Source organism: Gorilla gorilla, chromosome 13 (assembly GCF_029281585.2).
Source record: "Gorilla gorilla gorilla isolate KB3781 chromosome 13, NHGRI_mGorGor1-v2.1_pri, whole genome shotgun sequence".
Taxonomy (NCBI): Eukaryota; Metazoa; Chordata; class Mammalia; order Primates; family Hominidae; genus Gorilla; species Gorilla gorilla.
Genome location: NC_073237.2, coordinates 104517338 through 104541026, shown reverse-complemented (window position 1 = coordinate 104541026; position 23689 = coordinate 104517338). Strand labels below are relative to the sequence as shown.

General features: G+C 41.6%; 3 long non-coding RNA genes across 3 annotated transcripts in view; 2 read left to right on the top strand and 1 right to left on the bottom strand.

Annotated features, from left to right (window-relative positions):
• The first annotated feature begins 18903 nt into the window (after positions 1-18903).
• Positions 18904-20184, top strand: LOC115935763 (uncharacterized). Its single transcript, XR_004071373.2, has 2 exons — positions 18904-19139; positions 20048-20184. It is a non-coding gene; the product is annotated as an uncharacterized lncRNA (long non-coding RNA).
• A 341-nt stretch (positions 20185-20525) lies between these two features.
• The window catches only part of LOC134756900 (uncharacterized), a 222852-nt gene continuing 219688 nt past the window's right edge, over positions 20526-23689 (top strand). Inside the window, exon 1 of the long non-coding RNA XR_010130318.1 lies at positions 20526-20681. This is a non-coding gene — a long non-coding RNA (uncharacterized lncRNA). The remainder of the gene's footprint in view (positions 20682-23689) is intronic.
• LOC129524553 (uncharacterized) lies at positions 21063-23157 on the bottom strand. The gene is made up of 2 exons (XR_008668353.2): positions 23045-23157; positions 21063-21312 (listed from the first exon to the last, which is right to left on the bottom strand). It is a non-coding gene; the product is annotated as an uncharacterized lncRNA (long non-coding RNA).

Sequence of the window (23689 nt, the reverse complement as noted above, 5' to 3'; positions counted from 1 at the left end):
CCACTCATTTTGAAATGTACGAGTGTACAGTAGTCTCCCATTTATTTGTGAGATATGTTCCAAGAGACTCAGTGGATGTCTGAACCTGTGGATAGTACTGAACCCTATACCGTGTTGTTTTTTCTATATCTGGATACCTATGATAAAGTTTAATTTATAAATTAGGCACAGTAAGAGATTAATAACAATAACTAATAAGAAAATAAAATAATCATAACAATGTGCTGTAATAAAAGTTATATAAATATGGTTTCTCTGTCTCTCAAAATATCTTACTGTACTGTACTCACCTATTTTTGGTGGGCTGTGGGTAACTGAAACCATTCAAAGCAAAACCGCAGATGAGAGGGGACTACTGTATTTTGGTTTATTTTAGATATATCTGAAGTCAATAATTATATATTATATATATGTGTGTGTGTGTGTGTGTGTTTATATTATGCACACACATATATTTAGGATGCTCAAAACCATCATGGCAATAAAAAGGGGAAATCAATTTTTTGGTGCATAGTGGACGTTAGACAGATAAATTTAGTAAGCTGGGTTGCATGTCTAGAAGGACTGGTTCTAGAAAGGTTATGAGAACTGAGAAACTGGTCTGGGGCCAGATCAAAGACGAATGACTTTAGGCCTACCTTGAGAAAACTGTATTTCCCAGAACTGGCTCCAGAAGGACTCCTGAATCCTCCACTTTTTGTGTGTCATATCGGTAAGTCCTCCAACTCCCAAGGGGGCTCTATGCATAGAGAACTTTTCTGTGCACGTGGTTTCCTTGGGAGAGATGGAGAGTAACTGAGAGCTGATTACCATGCCCGGGCACACTCATAGGAACCTGCCAAACTCGATAACTAAAGAGGCCTTGACATGTTTCCATTTCTGATTCTGCCCTTATAAAATGTGTTGCTAATTAAAATAACTGCCAGCTCAGACTCCTGCAGGGAAACCCATCCATGTGCTCAGAGACTGTTGTTTTCCATGTTTCTAGTTCTGGCTAAATAAATAAAGCCTATAAAACCAGCGGCAGAACCCAACTATCTGGGGCAGCTTGAGAAGGGCCCTTCACCATGTGTAAGTAATCAAGCAGTGTATTAACTCAAACTTCCCTGCACTAGAGAAGAAAAGGGTTAAAGAGCAGATTATGCTTCTTCCACACAGTGCTATAGGCATGTTTGATTTGGCAAGTGGATAAAGAAGCATAAAAACACGTCCTGACAAAGTCAAGTATTAAATCAAATTCAGTATACTTACCAAATTGAATTTGGAGTGTGTGTCTTTCTTTTTATCTGAACCATTGTTTGTGCAATTGCTAAAAAAATTGTATCTGGTCATGTTATTCCTTGCCATTCCTCCTTCATTGGTTTCCCATTGCCCTTCACATGAAGTTGAAGCGCCTTCACATGGCTAGAAGATGTTTTGTGATCCAGACCTCATTTAGCCCTCTAGCTTCTGGTTCCCTTGTTAGTTCTTGGGCCACACCAAACTACTTGCAATGCCCTGAAAATGCCATATTCTCTCTTCCTCTCATGCCTTTGCACATGCTGTTCCATCTGCCTCGAAAGCCCCTCATACGTATACTTACTTCCATGGCCGACTCAGAAACAACTCTACAACTCATGTCAGGAATCCTCTCATTTAGGGAGTCCTCTCTGACATCCTTTCTTCCCCACCTCCACCCCCTCAATCTGGAGAGATACATCTTTTGAGCTTCCCTGGCTCTTATACTTGCACTTACCAATTACAATTGACATGAATGAAGAAATAATCTGCTCCATACCAATGTTTAGAACCCATCTGAGGGCATCCAACACCCTGATATCGAACACACCTGATTGACAAAAGAGGGCTTGCAAAGCTGAAACTGTATGGAAGACCGAAGGTCACAAGTACTAGCCAGTCTTAGAAATGATGTATTAATTAGATATACGAAATGATAAATTCACTCATTCATTCATTTATACTTTTAATAAATTTTTATTAAGCACGTACTTTGTTCTAGGCCTATAAAGAGTGCTAGGGATTACAGACGTGACTATGACCTAGGTGGACCCTTACAGCTTGGAACTTGCAGTTTAGTTAGAGAGACATACATATATACAAGCAATTATTTTTAGTCACAAACTTGACTAGACCTACGAAGTAAAAGCAAGACAGTGAATGAGGGTCTTCACTAGGGAGTTCTAACCCAATCTTAGAGTCAGGGAAAGTACCCCTAAAGAACTACTGTAATCCCAGCACTTTGGGAAGCCGAGGCAGGCAGATCACGAGGTCAGGAGTTCGAGACCAGCCTGGCCAACATGGTGAAACCCCCTTTCTACTAAAGATACAAAAAATTAGCCGGGTGGGGTGGTGCATGCCTGTAATCCCAGCTACTCAGGAGGCTGAGGCAGGAGAATTGCTTGAACCCGGGAGGCACAGGTTACAGTGAGTTGAGATCGCACGATTGCACTCCAGCCTAGGTGACAGGGCAAGACTCCATCTCAAAAAACAAAGCAGAACAAAACAAAACAAAACAAAAACTGCTATTGGAGGTGAAATAGTATGGATATCTGTGCTACAAAGCAGAGCGTGAACAAAAACATACCAGGAAAGGGAACAGCATATGCAAAGCCTAAGAAGCAGGAAAAAGAGGGACATGTTCAAGGAATCAGAGAAAACCATAGGACTTGGAGCAAAATAACAAAAAGATATAGAGGAAAAGATGAGCCTGGAGAAGTAGATGGAAGGGGGATTATGCAGAGCCTCATAAGACAAGGTAAAGCTCTTGCATTTTTTCCTAAGTGTGATTAGAAACCACTGAAAGGATTTAGGCCTAATTTTAAATCCAATTTGCAGTGTTAAAAATTATTTGGCAGTAGTGTGGAGAATGGATTGGAAAGGGGCCCAAGTGGACAGATTAGGATGCTGTCGCAGTATTTTTTGGGGAGAGACAGCGTGGTTTGTTCTAAAGCAGTGAGAGAAACAGTGCAGAATATGGAGTCAAGAGATGTTGAGAAACTAGGATCAATGGCCCTTAGGATTGATTGGCTGCTGGATTGAGGTAGAATATGGTATCAATACTTAACACAAATAGCTTCATTCATTTGACAAATAGCTATCAACTGCCTATTATGTGACAGGTGAGTGAGGATGATGCCTTATGCAAGCCCCTTGAACACTGTAGTCCAAATCTGTAAGAAAGCATTGAAAAGTTTACTTTATTTCTGACACTTAAATGACTGTAATACAGGCTTTTTAAAAGTTTTCCACTAAACTTTTCTTGGGTCAAATATTGAGCTGTCACAATCCCACAGCTTCATTTCTCTTATTGAAGGCAATACTTTGTCCATGATTGTGCCTTGCAGTTTTGCTTGCATGCTTCATCATTTAGTTCTACTTTGTCCATCTAGGAGAGTTTGACAATATGTCCATCAGCCCTCACTCCCTGACTTGCATGGGTATGTAACACTTGAATTCTGCTTCAGTGTCTTACTAACCGTATGACTTTAGGTATGCAACTAACCTCCCTAACTTCAGGGTTCTCCTCTCTAAATGGACCCACTTTGATAGATGTTAATATCACTAATATCCTTTATGGGCAATCAGATGTATGAAGAAAAAAGACTCACCTTACCTATGATATATGCTTGCCAAAAACTTTTAAGTAGCATATAACCTAACCTTTAGATCCAACTTCCAGCTTGCTGGAAGCAAAAGGAATAGGCCTCGTAAGGAAACGACACCACGAGGGAACAGAATCTGAAAATGGACATTTTGCATGACAACTGGCTTGACCTCTTCAATTGTCCTAGGAAGTTAGGGCTGCTGTAGATTAAAAAAGAGTTAAGAGACAAGAGACATAACAGGTACATGCCATACGTGGTCCTTGATCGGTCTAAGTTTGAAGATAAAACTGGGAAAATTAGGCATGCAAATGTGAAGATGTGGATATGAAAATTATAGTAGATGATGTTAGGAAGTTACTGTTGATTTTGTTGTTAATTTTATTAGATATTGTTATTTGAAGGAAACAAATCTTACCATTCAGAAATCTATAACAAGGTATTTAAGGGACAAATATCCTGATACCTCTGTTTTACTTTAAAAGTTGTGTGTGTGTGTGTGTGTGTGCATGTGTGCATGTATGCTTGTGATTATACCTATGAACTAAAATATTATGAAGGGTTATCAACTGTTATTTCAAGCCAGGTGATATACATATGGGGGTTCATTACACTAGTCCTTCTACTTTTTTGCATTTAGTAATAAAAAGTGAAAGAGATAAAATTATATCCATATTACAATGTTGTGTGAGTAAGGGACATGTACAAAAAGACCTAATTTGTATGAAATGTCATTAAATAAATGAGTATTCTCTTTCATAACAATTTTCTTTTAATGTGTGCATCAAAACCTCACTCAAGTCCAGAATCTCATTGCATTCTATCAGCAAAAGTTGGCCAGAAATCTCTGGAGCCCCTTGGAAGGTAACATGGATATGAGTTGGCCTACTGGTGAGAAATAAAAGTAAAATTCTAAGCCCTCCAATCAACTGAATGGACCCTCTCTTGGCCAAGGGGACCCAAAGGTAACCTTGAAACTGAGTTCTTGGCCATGATGAGATAAGAGGTTGGAAACACCTCCTTAGACCTTCTGTCACCATTAGCCTTTCTTCTCTAAGGGCTAAACAGAAACCAGAAACCAGGATTTTTTTTTTTTTTTGACTGAGTCTCGCTGGGGTGCAGTGCAGTGGCATGATCTCTGCTCACTGCAAACTCCGCCCCCTGGGTTCAAGCAATTCTCCTGCCTCAGCCTCCTGAGTAGCTGGGACTACAGGTGGATGCCACCATGCCTGGCTAAATTTTGTATTTTTAGTAGAGACGGGGTTTCACTATGTTGGTCAGGCTGGAACTCCTGACCTTGTGATCCGCCCACCTTGGCCTCCCAAAGTGCTGGGAAGATTTTACCACTGTCAGTAACCAACTATCTGAGAGTGCCTTGCCTTTTGGCCTGATAAGAGACCACTGACCATGGAGTTGTGCTACAGATAATGCACAGTAAGGGTTTTCATATCCTCTGCCTCACCTTTTGACATCAGAAGGCAGAAAACTCCACCCTCGAATAATGCTAATGCTGCTGTATTTTATACATGGGACCTATGAATGGGGCATAAATCTCAATTGCACATGCGTGTGTTTCTCCTTTCATAAATATTCATGACTCCTCTTATAGGTTATTAAATAGGCATATTCAGCCACTCTGCTCAGCATAAATTCCTGTTCCCTTTGCCCTTATCTCCAAGTGTCTATTCTCGGCTTCTGATCAGAGGCTATGCTTCCCAGCCTACCAGAAGGGCTACCCTGCAGGCTGCTGCTCTTTATGAGAAATTGAACTCTTCTTTATGAATTGATGAACCATGTCATTCTTCAGTTGACACTGGCATCATGCTTGCTGGAATAAACGTTTAAAATGTCTGGTTCATTCACTACTGTGGACAAAAAGTCTGCAATCGTTTTAGCATTTATGAATCAAAACTCATCATATACACATGTTCAGAAGCGTGGAAGTGTTCAAAAGCAGAAAGATCTTTGCTGAGTTGGTCACATGGTCCTTACAAGGAGTGATACTGGCCCAAACATGGTTTCAAGCCTCACATTTATAAAGGGATCTTACTGGGTTCCTAATCACAAGCTATTTTCCTGACATTCTTTGTTTCCCTGAGGTCTTCCCCTTATACTAAAGAAAAGTAAAATACCTCCAACTCCTAGGGAAAGTGGAAGAAGTGCTACATTGAGGACAATGTCAGGAGACAATAGCTTACTGTGTACTGCAGATGTATTATATACATACACATTCCTGTTTGATCTTGCTGCCTTAGCAATTATGGGTAATACCTTCTTTCACCCTCAAATGTGTCCAAGTTCAATGATAAACTACTTGGTCCTCCTAAATATACAGTATGTTTCTCTCCTGGGTTCTGTGAACTGGCCCTTTTTTTCATCCTTAGGCAATCTCTGTCCTGCCGCCCACTTCTCCAAGCCACCTTGCACTGATGCAGCCATATCAATCTACTTGCAGGTGCATCTGCATGCTATGCTTGCTCTCTCCTCTATGGTTGTACATTTGCTGACACCTCTACCTTTCCCACCTTTCTTTCTTTGCCTGGCTAACTCTTGCCCTTTCTCAAAGGCTTGGGTTCCAAGTCATCTCCTCTGGGAAAATTTTTGGATTCCACAAAGGAGAGCTGAGTCTTTCTCTGTTATGTTTCTACCAGGGCCAGGACAAAGGTGAGATAAGTGAGGCATCTTGGGCACAAAATTTAAGGAAACCCTCATTCTCAGGGTGGTACAAGTGCCAACTCTGCAAGTCCCATGACACTGAGAGTACAGGTCTTCTTAAATTTTGCATCCTAGTCACCTAACTTACTTTACCCTATCCTGGCACTGGTTTCAACAACATCTCATATCCCTCTATCGTGATTACACTGTAGAATTTATTTGTTGATCTGTCCCCCTTATGGAAATGTAAACTTTTGTAGCTGAGGAACCGCAGGTTATTCATTCCTACAACCTTAGTACCTAGCACTATGCCTGGCACATAGAAAGTGTTTATAAATGATGGTAAAATAGAAGAATAATGGGAAAAGTCAAATGGTATTGGAAACACATATGGTATTAGAAACTTATTAAACTATCACGGACAAAATGGCATCTGCTGGAGAGCTAGGAGAGGATCTAGAAACAGAAAAAAGTGGATAAAATATAAAGTTCATCATCTGAAATATTTCTAGTAAAAAACTACCTGCCCACTAGGGAAGCCTGAAAAAGGTGGCCTGAGTACAAGATCTAAAACATCTGCAAAGATTTGGGTAGGGTGAAACCAGATTGTCCGCCAAACCATTAAATCCATGTTTCCTCCAAATAGGGAATCTTCCCTGGGCCCTTTCCATCCTTCTGTATATCCATTTACATAATATGTTCATGCTGACAGTTCAGAAGGAATGGCATGGGCTGGACACTGGTAAACCTCTTTAATATGCCCATCATGATGCTAGGCTGCTCACAAAGATTATAATATTTAATCAGCACAACAGTGCAATGAAGCAAAAGCTCGTGTCCCAGTTCTATGGATGGGAAAAGCCAGAGATGCTGTGTCACTTGTCTGAAGCTACATAAGCTGGGAGATGGATGAAGAAAAACATCCCCAGTGTTTTTAAACAAACAGGACAATTAAAACAAATGTAATTATCATCCCACAAAAATTCTTACAGACTAGAAATAAAAATATATTCATGAAGCACTTATATTTATTCATGCAAAAATCAGATCACCTACTCTGTGTTCTCCTGTTAGTGGAAAGCCCTAAAAGTTTGTGCAGGAAAACTTTGTTAGGATGGAGCTGGGGGAGTGAGAGGATAGATACTGAATAATTCATAGATAGCTTTAGAAGAGCAAACATATTCTCTTATAAAATGTTCTTCTGGGGCGAATGCATGAAAATTGCAGTTACCACGTTTGCCTTAGTGCCAAAAGCCACAAGACCAAAGAACCTCAACAACAACAATGGCATCTCCTGAAATGTTCCCAGAGAGAAGCACCTCCTGCATGTTGTGCCTGTAAATAACATAAGGTAGGTCTTTGTATGTGGATTAAGGCAGATAATAAGACTATTGTACAGACACTTAACAGGATAGGTAGCTGGCAATTGTTTGGTGCACTTTTTGGGGGGTGGAGGAGACAAACTTTTTAGGATAAGAAGCTAAAATCTCAACTTTGTTTTTGCATTAGTAAACAGAGTCTTGGCCTTCACCTAACAGATTTACTGAGGTATGACTTCAGGCCTCATGGTTGGCCCTTTGATTTATGTGTTTCATGGACAAACTGCTATTGTGTAGGAGCCCTCTGAAAGCTTCAGAAAGGTAATTAAGGGTGAAACATTTCTCAGTTCATTTACAAAGTACTCACTCATCATTCCCAAAAGCCAGCATCAGGAGGGCTCAAGTGATTTCAGTCAAACTTCTCCCAACCAAAGCCCCACTTTCTATGACAGAGTTACAGATGCTTTTAGCTCCATTTTGCCTACATTCTAGAGGACTTCTTGGCAGGGTCCATAAAGCGTGTTTTCATATTCTTTGGATTTCGTCTTTGTAGCACAGCCTTATGGAAAAACATCACATTCCAAGTGTGACTGGGAAATTTCATTCACCATAGTGGTTGCCAATAACATGTGGGGAGTTTATGGGCCCTCCAGCAAGCTGATCAGCTCCAAACAAAATGTGTTCACTGCAATTTCAGCTGATTCATTTCCATAAAATGCAAGACGATGCTATTTACTAGATATCTTAAGACCAATTTAAGTCTCTAAACTATGGTGGAATTAAATATACACTAGTTTTTAGCTCAATACTATATCATTAGAGTCTTAGCAGGGAACAAAATGGTACACTCAAAAGGGGTTAGCTGAATGTAATTTCATAAAGACAGGATCTACAGACACATAAGCAATGTTAAAAGAATCAACAAGGGATGGTTAGACATCCAGGAATCGTCAATAGCAGGAAGGTCTTATTGTCCCAGGCAGAAAAGCCAGAGATAGAACTTGAATGGTGGAACCTTGGAACAAGCATGGCGTAATAGACCTAGAGTGGTAGAATTGCAGCCACAGCTCAGTGCAAGGCTGGGAGTACATGGAAGAATAAATACCTCAATCTCTTTCTCTGCTTTTACCTTCTGATCACTTGCTGGCACTTCTCATTGGCGAAGCCCAACCAAAAACCAGAGGGCAGGGAGATTTGTGATACTCACTATACAGGTCAGTCTCCTGGGCATCCATGGCAGATAGAAGAGAAGGTAAGAGACTTGTCTTGGGGGAAAGGGAGTGGTCTGACAAATGGAAAATAATCAGATGGCCTAAACCGACTGATTTCAGATTGACTCCAAGACACAGAATGGCAGAATGAACATAGGTTTTGACGTCAGAAAGATCTAGATTCAAATTCCACCTCCTAGTGGTGTGAGAAGCTTGTATCTTTTTGGAGAAAACCTGTTGAACAGCTTCAGGAGAAATCCAACTTACCTCTCTGAGTTTCAGTTTCCTCACCCAGTTAACTAGAAATAATAACGACCTGCCTAATTGAGTTATTGGGAATATTAGATAAGTTAACCAAGGAAAAGAGCCTGACAAAATATTTGACGCATAAAATGTGCGTGATAGTTCTTTATTTCCTTCCCCGTTAGCTCTTTCCATCTGGTACTCCCATAGGGTAAGCTGCCTGCCATGTTGAGGTGAAAGAACCAGTCTGACCTTTTTTTTTTTTTTTATTATGGGGTTTCTGTGGGGAATCCCCTGTTGACTCACACCTACAGTGATGGGTGGCACTGTCTCATTCATGAAACCTTGTTTACTGTGGCCCCCCTGTCAGGAGAGAACCAACCATTTTGCTGGTGTAACTCCATGGAAGAAAGCCTATTGGGACATTTTCAGGAGAACAATTTTCTCTCTCTGTGGGGACACTGGTTCTGAAGTAGCTGTTCTCTTCATTGTTGTACAAGTCTTCACCATTTCTTTAGCAAGTTTCATTCCCCCTTCATAAGCCAGTGCTCAGAAAACTTGCCCTTCCTTCTTGGGTGTATTAGCTGTTGACAAGGTATGTCAGCATATTCCATGTCTGCTTTTGCAAAAACTTGACCAATTCAGTTCCTGATAGGCTGTGTCCTTTCTACCTGAAGCCACCACGGAGGTTTTTATTTGTCGTCGTTGTTTGCTAGTTTTGGAACAGGTATGACTTTTGACTGGACCCTTGGAAATGGTACCGGTGATTGAAAAAATAAAAAGCCACATTAGTCATTCATTTAACTACTCTGATTCAAACTAGCACTTATATGCTAGGCGTATTCCTAATTCTCACCACCATCCTGTAAGATAGTGTCTTATTTTAAGTTGAGGAAATTGAGCCTCAGATAGATGGGACAACATGTCTAGGTACTAAGAGGCAGAACTGGGCTAAAGACCATAGGTCTACATGAATCAAAACACAGGATTTTCTTTATTTTTAAGATGGTTAATGAGTAATGAGAGTCAACTGAAAAACTTTCATCCAGCCATGATCACTTAAAAATAAAAATCACAAGCCTGTGAGTTTTCCTCAATGACAAGGGATAAGTCTTATTCATCTCTCTCTTCCCACTGCTGACCACTGCTCCTGTCATAACATAGGTGACTGATTAATGTTTGTTGAATAAAAAAAGATTGACCAAATGAATCATCGATACAAGATATATTTGTCTCCACACAGCATTTTTCTAATGCATATTTATATTTTATTTGACAGTGTTTGCAAGTTGCATAATATTCCCCTTCAGCACAACTTGTAGAGTGGAAATGCTTCCATATGCTAGATGTTTCCCTTCATTTGACTGAAGGGGAAACAAAGACTAAGAAAAACATCACATAGTGGCTAAGTACCCATATAAACACAAGTTATAGCATGTACTGTTCACAGATGGTATATTTTGAAAGGGAGGTTTTGCAGAAGTTGTTAAAGTAGACATTAAATTTGGATTAATATGGGTTGGAAAATGTTCTTTCTCAGCTAAATATAGTTTTATATGAATACACTATGTTGTAGGAGGTAGAACAGTGAGGAAGAAGAGCATGGGCTCTGGAGCAGCTTCCTATATTCACATCTAGGCACTTTTACTTCCTAGCTATGTGACTTGGGTGACTTACTCAATCCTATCCAGATATTAGTTTAACTCCTACGTAAAATGGAGCTAAGAACACTATTTCCTGCATGAGATGGTTGAGAGAACTAAATAAGTTAACAAAGGTATAATAATTAAAATAGTGCCTGGTAAATGGCAAAGCTCGATAAATAGTATCCATAAGCCCAATAGAGTCTAGTTCAGAAAAGCCAGATCTGTTCTATATTCTCCATCCCCATTAAACCTTACCTTTTTTCAGGAGCTCATCAAGTCTTGCCTGACTTATTTTACCCTCCAGCTCACCCTTCATATGGTTACTGGAGTGAATTCTTGAAGACTCACATTAAACTAGACCCTCTGTTTTCTTGAAACTCTGCTATTGTTCTCTGTCAGCTTGATTTCATAGCATGATGCTCAAGGTTCTTTATGAACCCATTCCCCATTCCTCCTGTGGTCTTATCTCTCATCATGTCCACATACATGCTATACTACAAGTACCAAGAGATGCCCAAAATAGAAAAGTCATATGGGCTTGTTGAATAAGAAATACTTGAATGACAGGAGTGAGTAACTAATTTTGCTATTGAGCTCATGAAGGCTACAGAGAAGAAGGAATATTTAAGTTGTGCCTTAAACAATGAGTTGATATTTGTGAAGCAAGGTCAAGTAGAAGGTGACCAAGTGTATCACCTGTATTGAGGGAAAGATTTATACCCTGACACAGAAAACAAGGTGTACTCATGGAATGAGAACCTGTGTAATGCTGACAGGGATGACTTAGAGGGAATGCTTAAATGCTGGAATGAGGAAGAGGCAATAGGATCTTTAAATCTAGCATGAATGTCTGGTTGGATAGTTTTGCTAATGGAGATTAAGGATATACAGGAGAAAGGATCGTGTGTGTTTGTGTGTTTGTGTGTGTGTGTGTGTGTGTGTGTGTGTGAAACAATCGGTGTCTGTTTTGTACACATGCATACAAAAACCACCTGGGAATATTTAGTACTAAGCTTCCAATCTTTTCCCCAATCCCACCCCCAGACCTGCTTCTGTCACACTTCCCCTTCTCAGCAAATGGTTGAAGTGTCCACCATGATCCTCTCCCTTGCACCCCACATCTGATCCTTCAGAAAATTATGCTGCCATTTTCTTCAAAATAGATTCAGTATCTGATCATTTCTCACTGCTTGAACGGCTACCACACTCATGAGAGCCACCATCATCCTTTGCAGGATTATTGAAATAGCCCCCTAAGCTGCCCCTCTGGTTTCCACCTTGCCCTCCTTCAGCCTGTTCTTAACACAGTGGCCAGGATGGTCCTTTTAAAGAGTAGTCAGATCCTGACTCCTCTGTCCAAAGCCTTCCAAGGCCAGCCCATCTCACTCAGAGTAAAATCCCCAAGTATTCACAGCGCTGGTCTGCATGACCCACCCCTCCCAACCCTGCAGCCTTGCCCCATTGCCTCTGGGGCTTCCTATTCTCCTGCTCCAGCCTTCTCTGAACCACTCTGCCATCTTGGATTCCTTAGCATTCCTCATGCTCTGCATAGGAGCCTTCCAGCAACTGTCCCCCAGCCCGGAATGGCTTTTCCTCAGGTGCCCACCTCAGCAGCTCCTTCTCCTCCTTCAGGTCTTCGCTGTGACATCACCTCCCCAGTGAGGTCTCCTATGGCCACCTTCCCTAACAGGTAGGTTCCCTTCTCCCTCTGATCTCCCGATCCCTCCTTTCTGTTTTTTCCCCTTTAGTACATATCACCATCAATCATACTCTATATTTTACCTTTAAATTTTATCGACTGTTTGTATTTCTCCCACTGTCTTGCATCTATAATATATGTTCCACAAAGTCACTGATTTCTGCATTGTTTTCCACTGTAGTCCTTGTGCCTAACAGTGCCTGACCACAAGTTATAATACTTAATAGATATTTGCTGAATGAAAGAATAAATCCAGGTGGGGGTTACAGCAATGTATTGCTACAAGAATCTGGTATTTGCAGGGCAGACCTGAGTTAAAGATAGATTTGGGATTCTTTAGCAATGAAATGACAGCTGCATGAGAATAGCTGACATACCAAGAAAAGGATATTTTAGTGAAATTCAAAAAAAACCAACATAAAACCTGAAAAAAAATAATAAAGACTCCGCAGATGAAGCAGCAGAGTTGAGAGCCACAGCCTCAGGGTTATTGACTTGTGTTAAAAATCTTTGCCTCCCCATTTACTAGCTGTATGACCCTGAGAAAGTGACTGGATCATTCTTGGCTTCCCTGTTCTTAAGGGTAATTAGAAAATAAGATTTCTACTTCACAGGGCTGTTAAGAGGATTAACCAATAAACTGCATATAAACCAGTTAGCAGATGGTAAGAAAGAACATACGTTCCTGTTGTTGATACTAATACCATCACATTCTCAAAATCCAGGAAAGAATCCTGAAAAAAAAAATGTAATGGAAGCTGAATGAGGAGAGGCTTTCAATAGAGAGAGGCAGTAAACGGTGGCTGTTGGTCTGTGGCCGAGGCACAGTATGCTAGGAGATTCATAAGGCCCCAGGATAGAGCTATTTGTGAGAACAGTTTCACTTGAACCGTAAAAGTCATAAACCCCATATTTTAAAATAAGCTAATGTTTTGTGGAAAATAACAGTAATTGTCCTAGAAAAAAAATCAAATGAAAACAAAACAAAACAACACTAGGCCCTCAATTGTGTCCAGCTGACACAATGTAGGAACATGGTGACCCAAAAACTTGCTTCTCTCTGGTGTTTAGGAGATTTACTTGCTCACTAGTCAGAACTAGTTTGCTAGTTTATGAGGTTAAGCTATTGTGCAATATTGTTCAGCTGGCTCTGTGGGTGTTTATTTACAGATGGCTGCCATCTTGATTTATTGTCTGTCAAATTATAATTATTAAGGATGGAGTTAATTGTCATTTCAACCACCTGGTAATTACCCACTGTGCTTTCATGTGGTGACAAATCTGTCCTTTATATCAAAACTGGAAGGTTCATAAGATATTTCACTTCCATGTTCATCTCCATTCATGTCTTGTTCAAAATAAAAGATTAGTAGACATTATTGATACTTTTAAGTGTAATTTGTGAGCCTTCAGGTAGAAGAATTGCTGATTGTTGTAAATACTTTTTAGTAGTAGGACTGGTATAACAAGAATCCAGTGACGTGAGTTACAATAATTGAAATTAAAATTACGAGTCATGTTCTTTCAAAGAGTGGTCTAATAAAAAATTTAACAATGCCCCTAGTATATTCTATCATGCATCACATAGAATGATGGTTTATTAGCCTCATTATTTGTTTGCACTATTGTTTACCATAGCCAATTTGTCCTCATGCCCTCTGAACTTTTAGGACAGAATTCAGCGGAGACAGTACGGTTACCCTAGTCTTATACGGCGTTCATCACTTCCACCTAAGGCTATGAATGGGATTCTCTGCTTGCTTAATTAGGGAGAATCTGATAGTACCAATGGGAATAAAGAGAGGGGGAAGTTTACGTGCCATAGAAGCTGGCTTCCTCCTCCCATTTTTGGTGTCTAGTCCCTTCTTCATGTACTTTTCCTTTTTCAGCTTTTCTGAATGTGTACGTTTTCAGGAGGGGATACATAATTTGTTAAATTAGGCAGCAGAGGGTCAGGTGGTAGCTTCCCTACCAAAGCACTACCCTGGGATGCTCCCATCATCCGATCATCTTTTCTTGTCTCAGGAAACCCATCAAGCAAGCATCATGTGTCCAGGCTTATCTGGCTTTTAGAGGAGGGGCATAAAAGGAAAAAGCTCATGTCTCTGGCTCCTCAATATTTCCATGCAGAATCACCTTGTATTTGACAAGAGCCAAATCAGAGTCTTTGGTGGCCATGAAGTCTCACCTTGGCATCTGCTCTGCAGTGAGACAGCCTGCACTGATTTCTGCTAACATCCCATCCCAGCCAAAGAGGCAACTATCCAACAGGCCTAGAGAAAATCTGGGAGCAATTTCTGCTTCCCTTCATTTAATGAGATTGTAAATCAGTTCATTGAGGAAGAAAAGCTCAGGGTTAGAAGTGGGTAGCTAGGACCCCTCCCTCCCTCCCTCCCTCCCTCCATTCCTTCCTTCCTTCCTTCCTGGCAATCTTAGGCAATAACAGAGGGCTGTTAGCTTCTATAAAGATAACGTGAAAAATCTGATAACATATCAATACAATTCTTCTAATGGCAGATTAGGCCATCTCATCATCAATGCATCTCATCATCAATGCCAGATTATAACTGAGATAGATATTTCTGCAAAACTCTTCTCTTAATGCCAATGTGAGGATTATTGGCTTCCTTGGCCCAACATGGAGACTAGGTCCACGAAGGGGAATTTTCTTTCTTGGTTGAAAGTGTACAAGAACTATACTTTATGAAATAAAGCTCTGTATGAAACTTTATTCTACTTCTAGCCTGTTCTATTCAGATATCATCAGGAACTTTTCAAGGCAAAGTTGATAGCTAAGGTCTAGAGTGGTTTGAAAATTGTACTCAGAGTGGGTGACTCTGGGAGCCCATTCCATTCTCTAGGAACCATTAATTACTGTCATGATGATTTATATGAATGCATTCATTATCTTCATATCAGAAAAGTACTGCTCAGTATTTGCTTCAAAGTCTTGTGAGAGAAGTTGCTGTCTTTGTACCTCCTACAGAAAACAGTTGGAAGAGTTTAAATGACAGGTGTGGGGACAATGCTGTGCTGGTCGTATTCAGATTCTCCCTTGGTCTTTTGATACTGTATCCTAAAGACGAGCACAAACCCTCTTCTTTATCCTGCTTCTTGTTATGTCAACATGGAAACTCAAAGGGGAAAGGAGTGAACAAAATAGCATATTTAAATTTATCGGTAGAAAATAAAGTATATCTATCACATTTTCTTTCCTTAAAATGATGGGTCCTAAAAGCTAGAGGAAGCAGCATTACTAAGCCCGGTAGGAATATCCTAATTACCATCCTGGCCAAAGGGTGTTGGGAAGAATGATGACCTGAGAGTCAGCGGACCTGGGGTCCAGTCTTTGTCTGGTATTGACTGGCCAGAGCACCTTGGACAACTCAATTCTTTTCTCTAGTCTCAATTTCCCTCCTTGATATGATGAGATTATCGATAGAATTTCTCCCAAATCTGAATTCTCCCGGAAGTTGAATGCTGCTGGAGAATGGGTGAATCACTTGGCAAACCTCTAAGTCCCGACTGAGTGTCTGTCAAGAAGCTTCCTCTTATCACCACTATCAAAACTTATTCTTAGGGCCATGCAATTGTTGGTATCCATCAAATTAGTAATTTCATTCCTGGGAGTTTACTGTAAAGAAGTATACTCCTTGGGAAGGAGGAAAGAACTACATTTTTAAAAAGTTGCTCATTGTGTAATTCAAAATTTGATGTAAGCTCAATGGCCAACAGTTGGAGAATGGACCAGAACAGTTGATGGGCTGTTTCAGTCATGGGAACTACAAGGAGAAATGTTTTTGATAATACAAGAAAGCAGAAAGCGTTTGCTCTGTGGATTGCAAATATGTATGAACAAGATAAATGTAAGAGGAGCAGACATCTTTGGTATACCTTCTATGGGTTGGGCACTGTGGTAGGCATTTGATGACATTAATAATCTCACTTACTTTTCAGAACAGCCATGCAGATAGGTGCTATCATTACCAATTTACAGATTAGGAACCCATGGCTGAGTTAAAGTCACTTGCCAGATCACTACCACTGTTAATGGGCTAGTGCTCAACATTCACATGCATGTACAGTTGATCTTTGTTGTTCTAGTAGTTCTTTGTTGTTATAGTAGTTATGATCTGTAAAGTCTCAGTCTCTTTGAACACTGAATTAGTAAATACTGAACAATTGCCCTTAGGGAAAATACAGGTTTGTGTTCCTGTAAGTCTCTGTTCACAACATTTTCATCAACCAGTCAATATATTAATATAATCTTGTTTTCTGTGTGCTTCTGTTTAAGGACACCTTGTTTAGTGTATATTGTCGATTCATTAACGTTGAACTCATGGCCAATAGCACTATAAGCTCAAACCTGAATGAAATTTATCTAACACAAGTATTTTCTCCGTAAGGCACATCACAACCTTCTTGCACTTAGGAACGCTAGATAGCACTTCAGTACTATGCTTGGCGGTCATTTTAAACAGTGACATCACCAACAAAAAATGGGAAAAGCATGGCACCAAACAGACTGTGAAGAGGACACATGTTTACATCGTGAAAGCTGAAACCAGAAGACAGTGTCTTCTTATTCAACCTCAGCTGAGAACAGGTGTTTTGGGCAACTCAGATTTTTCACTGCTCTGCACATGTTTATGAATAACTTCGAAACTGCCATATTGATTTTAGGGTTACAAATAAATTTAGCAAGTAAACAAATTCACAAACACAGAAACCAAGAATAATGAGAACCGACTGTATATTCAATCATTGGGCAAATATTAATTGTGTGCCTACTGTGTGCCGGACACTGTTCTAGTCACTGGGGATTCAGCAGTGAACAAAACAAAGCCTCTGTGCTCCTGGACCTAACATTCTGGGGAAAGGGTAAATGCAGGTAGTAAAGTACATCATGGTCAAGATGGTGATAATCTATGGAGACAGATCGCACTGGGAGTGGAGTAGGGAGGGATTAGTGGAGTGTTCTGTGAACACTCAAATCAGTTCATATGGACATGTGTGGAAGGAGCAATTTGGGAAGTAGGGACACGCAGTGTAGATGCTGAGCAAGAAGCCAGGATGGCTGGAGTTGGGGGTGGCAGAGAGGAGATGAGATAAAGACTAGGTTGGCAAATGATGTAGGATTCTCTGACTTCAGAACCTGGGCTCTTGAAAGGAACATGGGATGAAGATGCAGTATGAGCACTGGGGTGCATTCTAAGTTGTCATAAGGTTGGCAAACGAAAAAGACTGTGAGCTTTTGCTCTTGAGAAAGGTTCCAGTAAGATCCAAAGAAAGAATCTTTGCAAAGGGGTGGAGGCTTCGCCAAGGCCCCCAGACCCCTACTTCATCTGAAGCTTCAGGGTGGGTCACCTGAGGGTGCCTCTTTTAGGGAAGTGACTTCAAATCAGCTTGGGATTGGAGGAGACTCTCTGGGAGATAATCTGGCCCAGAGCTGCAATACTGAGGACGATTTCATCAGCATTGACAGTGCATCTGAGGAGAGGCTGGTCACAACAAACAAACCATCACCCAGGACAACAGGAGTGAAGGCAGAGAGCAAGTCTGCACAGTAAGATTAGCTTGTACAAAAACACTGCTCAACCAACTCAGCTCTGCTCACTGCACTCATCAGAATACGAATGCCACAGCCCATGTTGGAGTCAGTTGCAAAACTCATCTGCAGTTAGACATCCTAAGACTCAACCCATACCACTGACTGATATGGAAACTGAGGCCCAGCGAGGGAAACTAATGAACATCCCATCAAACACCAAGGGAGGGGCTGAACCAAGATGGAAACTTAGCTCTGGCAAAACCATCATTCTAGACAGTTATTCCTAGAGTTAAAAAAAAAGAAGAAATTTGACAGAATTCCCAAGTTTGCAGAAAAGCCACTGATTGAGCTGCTGTGTTTGTGTCCATGCAAGCAACTGCAGCCACCTCTACAATTCAGTTTAGTGACTTTATTTATTTATTTATTTAGGCAACCTGGCCATTCAACATCTGCCTCTTGGAGGGCCCTGTGGAAAACTGTGTGGCCATAATGTGAGCCACTCCCAAGAGAAAGGTTCTCAGTCAGCAAAGGTGGTCACACTAGTTGGAAGAGTCAAAAGGAATTAAACTCCTGTCCCATGATCTTTAGAACTAACAGAGGCAGTGGTTCCTTCTTTCAAAGCTTTTTGTAGGAAGGCCTGTCATTTGTGAGGCTCTCTGGCTTCAGGCTTCTGCCTATCTTCTGTGAGGCACTGAATCCCAAAAGAAGTGGAAAGTGGTTGGTCAGGGACAGTGGTGTGCTGGTAAACCCACTCTCTGGGGGATGGTAAAGGAAAGCCTTGGTTTCCTGCATTTGCCCGATATCTGTGGTGTAAATACTTTCCCCATGGTGGCTTTCAAGCTACCAAGGATTCACAACCGGCTTACAGAATTCCTGAAAATTTAACAATACACTCTCATGCACCTGCTTCAGCCATTTCCAGCCCACCTCTGTAGCTCTCTAAAGAGCAGGGCCTCGTGGATGAGACTAGAGAGGGGAGATGTAGCTGGCTCTGTTTAATTCTGTGAGGTCAAACCACACCTGGGAGGGTGTGTCTGGTTTCAAAGCCTACATTGTAAGAGGAACATAGGCACACTGAAAATTGTTTGATTTGGGCAAGAAGCAATTTCGTCTGAAAAACCCACCGGGAGACCTATTGCTGGAATGAGAATCCAGGGGAAGAAAAACACAGGGTATCCTGGCCATTGTTTCCAAATCTCTGTGGGGCTGTAAGGTACTTTTCCTGAGGCGTGGAATCTGAACAGATGGGTTGGGGAGGCGTCTAGAACCGGGCTGCTGATTTCAGCTCAAACTAGGACTTTTCCGATAAAGCCACCCAGAGAAAGGCAGAGCTGCCTGGCACCATGAGGGATGCCATCACTAAAAGAATAGCATAAAGAACATAGGGCACCCACTAGGTGGGGCTGTGACCGTGGGGACTCCAGGGGCCCCTTCTAGTTCCTGGGGTCTGATCCTGCAATGGACTCTTCTTCCTTTTCCTACGTAGCCAGTTTTATCTTCTCTTTCCACTCCCCTTTTCTCTTTCTCCTCTCTCCTGGGCTCTTTTTCTTAGCTGCCTTTAGCCTCTTTACTGGGTTGACCTTCCTTCTGGGACATTGACCTCTAGAGCTTTCTGCACAGAGCGGACTCAGCCCCTTCTCTTTCTCAGGACCCACTTACACCCCCGGGGGAGAAAGCAGGGGCCCTCCTTGTCTTATTTTTCCTTGCTTTCTCTTCTCTCTTCCAACATTCTCAGCTCCACATTTGTGATTGAAGAAGGGCAAATAAACAAATTGAAACTGAAACTGAGCATTGGCCATAAAGTGAGGACATCTGGGAGGCTTGTAAGGAAATTTACATGCTTGCCTGGTTTCAGGTTGCATATTTTGTGTTGCCTGGTAACAAGCCCAGGGTTCCCTTTCATGCTTTATTCTCCCCCTATCCCCTGTTTATAGTGTAATTACCACTGTGACATCATAATCCCTCATTGAACAGCTGTCAGGGGGGCCCAACTGCTGAGTAAACAGGGCTTTATAATCTCTCCTCCCATGGGCTGGTTTACTAAATAGATCAATATTTGGTTTGTAGGCACGGAGATTAGGAGGTGGAAATGTCTTTTGAAAAAGCCCAATCTCTTCCCAGGGCCCTGAGTGCACCTGAGAATGCTGAAAAGAAAAGCCAAGTTCACGGACAAAAAAAGAATCACCCAAGCTGCTTTCACCTGCCTGCGATTTCCCAAGAAGCCAGTTTGTCTTTAAGAAGTGAGACCCATTTGAGAATGAGTGATGTCTTTGGCTCTTTAGTCCAATGCTTAGAGAATTCCACTTTCGTCTTTCGCTCGGCCTCCCCCTGAGCTCCCCTTTCTCTGTCCCCAACTCCATTTTATTTAATCTTTCTAAATGGATATTGTAGCCTCAGGGACTAAAAGAATGACACAGGATAAACAGGAACTAAGCTCCTAAGCTTTTCCCCTACCTGCCATCTTCCTCACCACGCATGAGGATTAGAAGCGTCACAAAGAAAGCAGTCTCGGAAGTTTGTCAAATAGAGATTTCTGGGTGATGGTTTGGGAAAGGATGATTTAGATCGTGCCTCTCCTGGGTCGGGAAAGTGACTGAAACACATAACAGCAGAGAACTTGAAGTGCTGGTTTGAGCTTCAGGAGATGTGAGTTCTAGCCCCAGTGCTGCCTGTGATTTTCTCTGTGACCTGGGACAAGTCCCTTGTGGATACGACAGGATATGCGGGCTACAAGGATCTCTGAGGCTTCTCCCAGGTAGGCAAAGTGAAGTGTCAGACTAAGCTGGGCTCAAAAGTTTGTCCTGACACTAGTTAACAGCAAAGTCTTCAAATCACAGGCAACTCTTAAGAGTTGCACTTGCTTCGCTGTAAAAAACGGGAGAATTAATGAATCACTGTGAAGACTAAATGAGATAATGGATGGGGCACACCTCACTGGGTGTGTGATACTTGGTAGGTGTCTTTTTAAAGCATAATTCCTATAAAAACCTAAACTATGGTTTAAAAAAAGGCTTGGAGGTAAAAATTAGAAGGAAAGGAAAGTAAAAGAATAATAACAGTCAACACCAGTGTAAGCCATTCACAAGACACAAAGTCCCTTTCACGTATATGATCTTAGGTAATCTGGGCAACAACCTTGAAGAAGAGAAAAGCACCACATTTATTGATCTCTTTGAGTGGGCCATTCACTCTCCTAGTTTTTCACAATCATCTTGGTGGGTTATTTTCCTATTTTGAAGGCCAGGGTCCAAGATTATCCAACTGGTGAGCGTTGGAGCCAGCTCGGGTGATTTTGGTTTGAAACCTCTAAATCCCATGACACAGAAGTGGCAGGATCAATGTGGAAAGCAAGGCAGCAAAATGATGAGGTGCTAAAAACTAATGACCTAGATGAAGGAAAGAAATATTTACACAACATCATATGCTTCTTTCACAGTTGTCATGCAACATCACAGTACTTTGCTGATTCAGTCATTTCACAGAGTAATTAGCATCTGTCTCTGAAAAATAAAATACTGCAATTGGCTGCCGTCTCTAGGACTTTGTGACTTCCTTTGGACAGGTGGTTGCAAAAAGCCTACACCTTTAAAAGTGCCCCCTGAAAGTTAATGAATCACTGTGAAGACTAAATGAGATAATGGATGTGACACAACTCTGTGGGTACCCAGAATGGAGGAGATAGTAGGCCATGGCTGATGGTAGGGGAGAAGCTGGCTTCAGACAATCTACAGAAACCCAGTTTCCTGATTTTTCTGTGCAAGGAATAGCACAGGCATCTGATAATTCCACTATTCTCTCTGGCTGGTGGCCTTCTCTTTGAAAGACTGTATGGTTTCAGTTCAGTTTCATATAGATCTGTGTGTAGATCTGTACAGTGATAACATTCCTTTGTGCTAAGTCAGTCCAAGATAACTAACCTGTTTCCAAGATCTAATTTTGTATGTGGGAATCTTGCCTTGCCCTGATTTCCAGACCCATAGGCAGGCTTGCAGGCTGTAGCTGGGGAAGACCCCATGCTTATTCTGGTGCCCTGAGCAAGGCCTCCTGCTCCAATATTAGGCAGAAGCACCTGTTCTGCCACAGGAGGCGCTGTCTTTTGCTGGCAGAGCTCAGTTTCCCTTAAGGGGAAGTTCCTTAGGATTTAAGGCCTCATGACTATCTCAAAACCCATGTTTGTTTTCCAATAAAGAAAATAAATAAAGTGTACCAAGGGCTCCTTGCTATATCAGCCTCTGAATTACATGCTATTTTTCTTTAAAGCTACAGCCCTCTGGGGACTACCCGTAAATTAGTAGTTCTCAAACTGTAGTGTGCATCAGAACCACCTGGAGGGTGTGTGTTAGAACACAGGTTTCTCTGCATCCTGAGAGTTTCCTAAGTTCCAGAACTTAGTAGTTCTGGAGTGGAGCCTGAGAATGTACATTTCTGACCAGTTCCCAGGTAATGCTAATGTGGCTGATCAGGTGACCACACTTAGAGAAACACTTGCCTAAACCATCCACCGCAACTTGAGTTTGCAGAGCTGCTGGTGGCTGATTTCTTTTGGAACTTTCCACATTTTTTTTGTATGTGGTTGGCCATTAGTTTGTTCCCTTTTTCCACCACAGAGTTTTAGGTTCTTTTTCACCACAGAGTTGCTTCTCCTCACAAGCAAGAATGCAAATGAAGTTGCTTTATCTGGTATTATTTTCCACAACTTCTTGTAGCCTATATAATTTCAGTCTGTAGTTTGGAAAAATCCCTAATCTGTTTTCCCCCTCACACCTCTGTATCTTTGGACTTGCTGTTTGCTCTCTGGGCTGGAAGGCCTCCCTGGCTTTGCCTGGTGAATTCTGAATTGGATGTCAGAATGGAACTCATGCCGTGGCCCCAGTAGAGTCATCCCTGAACAGCCTACCCAAGCAGAGATCATTTTCTTCTCTTTCTCTAACCTTGTAGCTGCTAGTCCGATCTTTCATTCTAGCCCTTAGCACATTGTAATGCCAGGATCCATTTGCAGGCTTCCCCTGCCCACTAGACAAGGAGATACTGAAAGGCAGAGACCAGGAACGACTCAACTTGAGGCTCCCTAAGTATCAAGCATAGTGGATCTTAACCCAGGCTACACCTTAGAATCACCTGTGGAACTTGCCAAAAAGTTCCAACACTTAGGTCTTTCTCCACATCAATTAAATCAGAGTCTCCGGGGAACAGAGCTGCAATTAGGGCCTCCATTCTCCAGGTTTCCTAAGTAGAATGGAGAATGATTTTAACATTCTGCAGCTCCATTCCGACTGTGTGCCTGTTCTGTGTGTTCTCTGTGATACAGAATAGACTTTATGGGTCCCATTTTGTAAGTGAAGAAAATGCTCTGAGAGCAGATCATTGATTGAGTCAGCAAATCATTGGTTCATTGGTTTGTTAATTCACTCCCTATTCATTCATTCATTTGACAGGTATTTTTGTAGTATCCACTGTGTGTCTGGACACATAGTAAACAATAACAGACATTGCCCCTGCTCTCATAGAGGTTTCAGCCTAGTGAGTGAGGTAGACTGTGATCAATCACCCAAATAAATGTCAAGTCACACTCCAAATAAATGCCATGAAGGAGGAAGTTTTACTCAGGGGAGAGAACCACAACAGCTTTTGGAGTTTTTAACAGGGGAGGGTTTGACCAAGTCCTGAAGGCCAAGGATGTTTTCCCTGGTCAAGGTCTGTTGACTAGAGCATGGCAGGACGAGACATTCACTGGGCCAAGAGGGAAAGGCAGAGTGTCTCAGA